A 7419-nucleotide genomic window follows, 5' to 3' on the forward strand; every position below is an offset into this window, starting at 1 on the left:
GGGGGCTGTGGGGAGAGCTTCATTAGTGACTTGAAAAAGCAGTTCTCGCAAATTGCTATAATCTAAAATTCAGGAAGAAATCTGACACAAGAAACAGACTACTAGGATATACAATGTCCAGGCCTGGCCCATATACAAACCCTCAGGCCCTTAACAATCCAAGAACTACGCACTCCTGCCGTGACACACAAGTACTGATGCAGCTTCAGAGTATAAAGGACACAATCCAAGAACTACGCACTCCTGCCGTGACACACAAGTACTGATGCAGCTTCAGAGTATAAAGGACACACCAAACATTGAACGCACACCCAGGGACTTGAAAACACCATGCAGCAACTGCAATTATAGCCTAGGTGGCCATAACAAGATTCACTGTATTAGTGACTGATTGAACATTCAGTACTATAGAGGATCAACTTATGCCTTCAGAAACTAAAGCATGCAGGTCTCTGAACCCCACTCCACTCCTCCCCACCCCTCTCTACTTGGAAAAATAAAAATAAAAAGGGGCACACGGGTCTCATTTCACACCAAGACCAGACCAATAATTCTGGCCATCTGATACGGAACCAAGGTTCAAGATTTCAGTTTTGATCTTGGATTGAAATCAAAATATTTCACGTTTCAATCAAAATTCGACCAAAACCCTGCCTGCTTTGGTTGGCCATTTAGGTGGTCAAATTGCTATACTTTGAACTGAAACTTCAGGAAAACCATAATTAAGCATTTCTAAACATATTGAGATCTTTATATTGTAAGAAAACACACTCAAAATGATAGTTTGGCATACCCTAGATTGGAAATGTATGCCGTATCCAGCAATATATTTTCTCAAATATAGCCTATTCTACACATAATTCAGTATTAGAACACACATGTTCAATGAAAATAACTAAAATATGCATTAAAAAGAAAAAAAAATCATTTAATATTACACAATGTCAAAGTGTTACAAGTAGTGAAGTACAAGTGTACAACCAAGATTAAAATACCCCTACGAAAATTGTTCATTCAACTTTATGTCAGTACCACATAGAGTTCTAAGAAGGCTTGAAACCTTTAGTGAAAAAGGGTATATAGCTCTAAGTTTGAATTTTGCACAAATCTTGCTCAAATGCAGAAAATCATCACTGTAGATGTGTTGTAGTAATACCCAACATTTTGTTCCACAATGTAGATGATTTGGCCAAAGATACTAATATTGGTTTTTTTTTTTTGGGGGGGTGGGGGGAGGAACCACTTGGAACTCATGAAAAGGGTCGTAAGTTTGACCCATTTTGATCGAAACAGTGCTTTTATAAATGTTGTTTTGAACTGAAACTGAGTTAAAATCAAGTCGAAACCGAAATTTCGGCCGAAATGCTAAAATTTCAGTTGAAACCCTGCGCAATCCTACTGAGTCACACTCAATTTTGTTTCAACCTTCGTCGAAACCAAAATATTTCGCGAAATCTCGATGGTTTCAACTGAGATTTCTAACTATGTCTGGAACTAATGAAGAAAATTAAGAAAGTGCCCCCTGCTTTTTTCTTTTTCTTTTTTTGGTTGGGAAGGGAGGGGGATTGTTTGAGAAGACAAGATTCCATAGGCTGGACTCTTAAAGCAATGTCAAAGATTGGAAGCCTTAAGTTATTGATCTAAAGAACAAACTAGGGTATGCCACCACAATAGGACTCGCGAAGCAATCGAGGATTCATATGAAAGGGACCAACAGAGATGCTTTTCATGGCTATAAAAGTGCATAACAAAGACTCATGCCACTTTAAAAAGGGACTTGTGAACTACTGGCCGCAATTGGTGAGAAGATGCACAAAAAATGGTGCAGTGATATAAAAGGAGCTTCTTTCAGAAATATGTCACACTTACCATTTGATTCCTCCAGGATCAGTTGAGTATACGCACCGGTTGAGAAACTCAATTTCAGCATGAGTTCCTCCAAGCGTTTTACATTAGTCAGGTAGAAATAGCCAACCTACAGAAGAATACATTGTTATCTATCTACCAAGCAAGGTACCCTCATATAGTTGTGTCACCAGTGTTCCTCGCATTCATACAACCAGGTAAAAATATCAATGGGATAATATAAAGAAGATAGCTTAGATGTGAACCAGATTAGAGCCGATTCAAGCCACACCAATAAGATAAAGAAAGGCAGTCGATTTCTTTCATATGATGGAGGATTAAAACCAAATAGGGTTGAGATCAGATCTTCCACAAATAATAATAAACATTTTAAAATGCTAAAGACAATGCTTGTTGGATCTGAGATTTTATTTAACAATAATCAGTATCAACCAAATAGATGGATGGTGGCCTCCAAAATAAATGGCAATCATAGTCCATTACGTTTTAATACATGAATATGATAGTTTCCTCATTTTCAAATTTCAATAGTTACAGGAAATTACCAGCGTTTCCAATGAAGATAACTCTAATTTTGGAAGCCAATTCCTACACTAATACTCAATCACTTGTACACGAAAGCCTTGGTTCAAGACTCTATTTCCTCATAAGCTTGTCTTGAATTATAGTATACTGTCAGAGGTCACTTCCTTCATGACAGCTGCTATCAAATATGATATTATCAATCAATCAATAATCAGCCAAACAAATGGTGGAACTTACCAATCGGGTCTCAAATGTGCAAGTTGTTGGAAGAAGCGATTGACCACCTTCTTATACAATGCAAATCCAGACCTAGGATGTAGAACTTTTGGCTTCACTTAATCTAAAATTGTCAGGTCCTACATTTTAATGGGAAAACTTCAAAGGCGGAAATTGAGGATGTAAATGGTTTTATAGATACCTTGATCCTATACTAAGCCACAATATTGTTTGCTTTGGCCCATGGGCCTCATGGCGGGTGCTAGAAGTTACCAACTAGTCCATTCACTTCCCCCTAGAGGGACTAAATAGATGCCCCCTCAATGCCTCTCCTGTTTCTTGCCAAACATTTGGGGCTCACCGGATCTGGGCCATTTCTTGGATGTAAAGATGGCAAGTCCATACCATTTTTTGTGCGTTGGGACATTTGATGAGCCAGGATTCTAGGAACAAGATCAAATCGAGGTTGTTTTCAGTAGAAAACTGACATGGTCCATTTCAGTGTCAATGTCAGTCCTTTTGGATTTTCTTTTTTTGGTAGTGGGAGGGGATAAAATAGAGGCAGAGTGGGAATCTTTTGTATGAACAGGATTTCTATTCATTTTCTTAGGAAAGTACTTTAGTAGAAGGGTTCGTTAGTGTTAGAATGTATGTGTCAGTTGGACGTCTATGAGTGTCCATAGACCTCTATACCGTGGGATGATATGTAATTTCCTATTGGGTTTAGGGTTGTTGTTAGCTAAGTTAGAGTTAGTTTCCTTTTTGGTTATGCCTTCCTATTTGTGTTACGACTTTGTAATAGTTAGTCTATATATTGAATGAAGTGGGCAGTCCCAACGATAAGGTTGTGACTCCCAAGTTACAGCCATCTCTCTTTCTCTTCCACTTTCTTCCTTATTGTTTACAGTTAGAATTCCTGAGGAAGAATGTAGGGGGTAGGGGAGGAGAAAATGAAAAGCGATGCTTTATAAAGGATTGCTGATACTTGAGAAGATATAGAACAAAATTTGAGAAATCCCTTCCCAACTCCCATGTTCACAAATGAAAGAGATAACAAGAAACCAAGCATTCAGACAATATTAGGAAACATCGACATTACTTTGCTTCACAACGTACTACGCCATCACGCGAGCATTGTATTCCTCCATATTTAGAGGAGGAAACAGATAATTTCTCTGAGCAAATAGCTGCAGTTTGAGAAAACAAAGCTTATAAGCTAAGTAAAAATGATGAAGCAAAACATTTTACTTCTACATAACAAGAACTAACTCATTTTTTGGCCATGCAATATGCATGTTTACGCAGCTAGAAATGACCTTACAAAAACAATATTATCTCTGGTGCCATTATTTCTACTTCTGCAGCTATAGGATTGCACTGCTACCTGATATGGTAAGCAACGTCCATTGATGAATGATTATACAGTGGTGGTCATAGATGAAGTTGCAAAGTGTAGGGATTCTCAATGTTGTGGCGTAAGACAACGACAAATGGAGATGCCATTATAAAAGGGCTAGGGCTAACTAGTTTGTGAACACAAATGGAGATGCCACGGGTTAATTGCAAAACTGGGAAAAAGGGTAAGCTTTTAGGCTTAACTATACTATGCAGAAAGCACCCAGCACTGCTAAAGTTCATTTCAGCAGTTCAAAGTTTCTACCCAAAATTTCTTAGGATTTCGACTTCTTATATCCGCAAACCCAAACATAAAATAAACACGATTTCTAGGTCATCACAATGTCATCATGCATTCCAAATTAATCTCCTCCTGGATACTTATATTTCCTGTGACATGAATATCATGTCAAAATTATGTAATTTAGCAAACAAAAAACAAATTGAATATTTTGCATATTCTCTATGTAAGTTGGCATCGTTCTCCAATGGGTATCCTTTCTTATTGCAACTTCATATCTCTTCCATTCACAGAGCTATGAATATCAATGAAGGGTCTCAAATAAGCATCACTTGGTAAATCCAGTCAAATGTTTCCAGAAGTGAATATGAACACCAATTTTCAGCTAGAATGTATTTACAAGCAGTAGATACGATGAACACTAAAACAAATATACCAATTGTATCTCAAATACGCAATCCCCAATATATGCTAAAGACCCGCAAACATCTCTCGAAACCCAGATATAAATATATAATTATTCTGACTTCCCTAATATAAGTGGAATTGAAGTCGAGATTGGGTTGCGTACTACATTTCACGAGGGCAGAGACAGAGTATAGAGTGGAGATGAGTGTACCTTGGGGAAGAGCGATCATTCAAGCTCAGAAGCTCCGAAGCAGTTAATTCTTCGATCGCAGAAGTTGTGATTGTTATATTAGTTTTAGAAATTGAGGACGAAGCATGTTAGGTTTCTGTTCTTCGACAAGTTGCTGTGATATGGAATGGGACTAGTTCTTGGCCGTGTATCCCATGAAGCTTTCACTGTCACTGGAAATGGAAGCACACTCAACACCACCATCTCTTATTGCAGGGCGTGACATTCGATCGACGCAGCAACGACTCAAGTCATTGCTACGAGACGAGGTTTTGATGGCAATGGCGTTCTTCCCACATCAGTGACTCTTCTGCTGAGAAAACTTCAATTTCTCCCTCACAACATACCATTTATAGCTCCTCCCAATCAGACCGACCTGGTTGAACCGATTGGATCGACCTTTTATTGGTTCGGTATTGGTTTTGGTTCTTAGAAAACAGTTAAAAGATTGAAACTGATTGAACCGATCAATAAACCGACCACAATTGGAAAAAAATGAGAAAAACCAATAAAATTAATTTTTTTTTCATGCTTTCTCTTTCTGTAGAGTGAAGACCTTATTGGTCCAATTTGGTCAGAGAAAAATCGAAAACCAACTAAAACCGGACCAAAATGACCGACCATTTGACACCCCTAATACCCCATATTCATTTGCTTTCCTTTTTGGATATCCCAAATGAAATTTAAGACGAGGGTTTTTAATTGACTCCTCTATCCCACGTTGAGATTTTATAACAAGGTGGGTTTGGACACAAGCTCAACTTTTTCGATTAGGCTACTACCCGGGCCTTGGTTTGGCTGAGGATGAGATTCACTAAGTTATAGTGTATTCATGCATGATTACACTAAGTTATAGCCATATGATGTGGACCAAACAAGAAAACTAGGCATTGATTGAAAATTTTCAATTGTGAAATATCATTTCTGCCCCCACAGTAGAGAAGATTGTCCTATTGTATGAGAAATAAAATTCCATTATTGTTATAGAACCATTTCAACAATAGGAATCAGATTGATTGAATCATCCGATTTGGATCAAAATCAACCATAACTGATCTCAGTTAATATGAGTGAGCTCAAAGTCAATTTAATATGGGCTGGTGGTTCTAGTCACATTCCACTCCCAAGATGTACATTGTATGTTTATTGTCTTCAATGTTTTTGACCACTTTATGCTTTGCTCTAATATAGGTAGAAACATTTTTTGTCTCACATATAAAGAAAAAGAACCACTTCTATTCTCCGAGCTGGGGTATATAGAGAATGACTTTTTGGTCCCTTTCATCAGTGATTAGAACATCATTTTCGAATTCTCATAAGGATTAGGTACTTACTCATGAAGAAGTGTGAGAATTACTTTCTATATATTTATGAGAATTATAAAAATGAGTTCCTTGAAGGGAGGAATTAATATCTCTGAATACAGATTTGGCCAATGTAATTTAATTTTAAGTCTTGGGCTCAAGTGTTCTTTGACTTGATTATTTGGATACACTTATGGCCGTGGGCTTACTTGTTGAGCTTAGATATTTGGGCTTACATTTAAACATTAATTGGAAAGACACCTCCTTATGGGTTGTCTTTTCTAAGGAATTTATCGTTGCAGATGACAAAGAGACACCCCCGTACGTGGGAGAGGCCCAGATACATGAATTCATAATCTCCAAGGGAGATTGAATCACGGCCACATGGTTTGTTGGACACACCCTACATTGAAAGAGTACTTTCTCTCTATAAATAGAGGGTGATACATTTGTCCTTCATTATAAAAAAAAATGTTTTTTCTTTCTTGTTGTCGATTTTTTTCAAGCATTCTTTGTCGTTCTCTTCTTTGTTTTGGGAGTATTGAGCATGTGCCCTTAGTTGGCACAGTCAGTGAAGTGCATTGTTATTAGATTGCCTCTCAATTATGGGGTTGTTTCATCTTGGAGGCTGATTGGCAAGTAAATATCGCCGCATCATTAATTGAAAAGACACAACCCTTACTTTGGAATATACCCTTACATATGGGGTTATGTTTCTTCACAAAACTCACAAGAAAAAAATTCAATGGTCCACCTAACCTCTAAATAAAAAATGTGGGTGAAGTTTCCATACCGTGTAGATTGAACCAAAAAAGAGGAGTTGATTGGGTCTCACATAGGCTTAAGAGCCACCTTAATGGACATAAAACCCTTCTCCCTAATTTATAGAGAGAATTGAAAAGATCGAAGTATCTTATGCTCTCTTTGGTTGGATTTCTATTTGTATTTATTTGACTTATTTCTATATTTACAAGTGTTTGGTATAATTTATAGCACTTATTTCTATTTATAATAAATTATAATAAATCACAAATCACAAATTACTCTCAAACTATTTGTGATTTGTTGGCATGTTGATTTTTACGTTACCTTAAATGAGCACATGTGCTGAACTACTCAAAATAAAAGGTAAATAGGTAACTTCATTATGCTTTATACGTTTCCAATAAAAAACCCACTTATCATCTCTCTTGCTCAAAGCTCATAGTTGAAGGTGAAACCTGAAACCTATTTTC

At 37.2% G+C, this 7419-nt stretch overlaps 1 long non-coding RNA gene across 2 annotated transcripts; it reads right to left on the bottom strand.

Moving 5' to 3' along the window:
• Window positions 1–22: 22 nt before the first annotated feature.
• Window positions 23–5217, bottom strand: LOC122083531. Of its 2 annotated transcripts, XR_006141671.1 has the most exons (4): window positions 4863–5217; window positions 3707–3794; window positions 1870–1975; window positions 23–352 (listed from the first exon to the last, which is right to left on the bottom strand). It is a non-coding gene; the product is annotated as an uncharacterized LOC122083531 (long non-coding RNA). The 2 variants fall into 2 exon arrangements; XR_006141670.1 differs by lacking the exon at window positions 3707–3794.
• Window positions 5218–7419: the final 2202 nt, after the last annotated feature.

This window comes from Macadamia integrifolia, chromosome 7 (assembly GCF_013358625.1).
Source record: "Macadamia integrifolia cultivar HAES 741 chromosome 7, SCU_Mint_v3, whole genome shotgun sequence".
Lineage (NCBI taxonomy): Eukaryota > Viridiplantae > Streptophyta > Magnoliopsida > Proteales > Proteaceae > Macadamia > Macadamia integrifolia.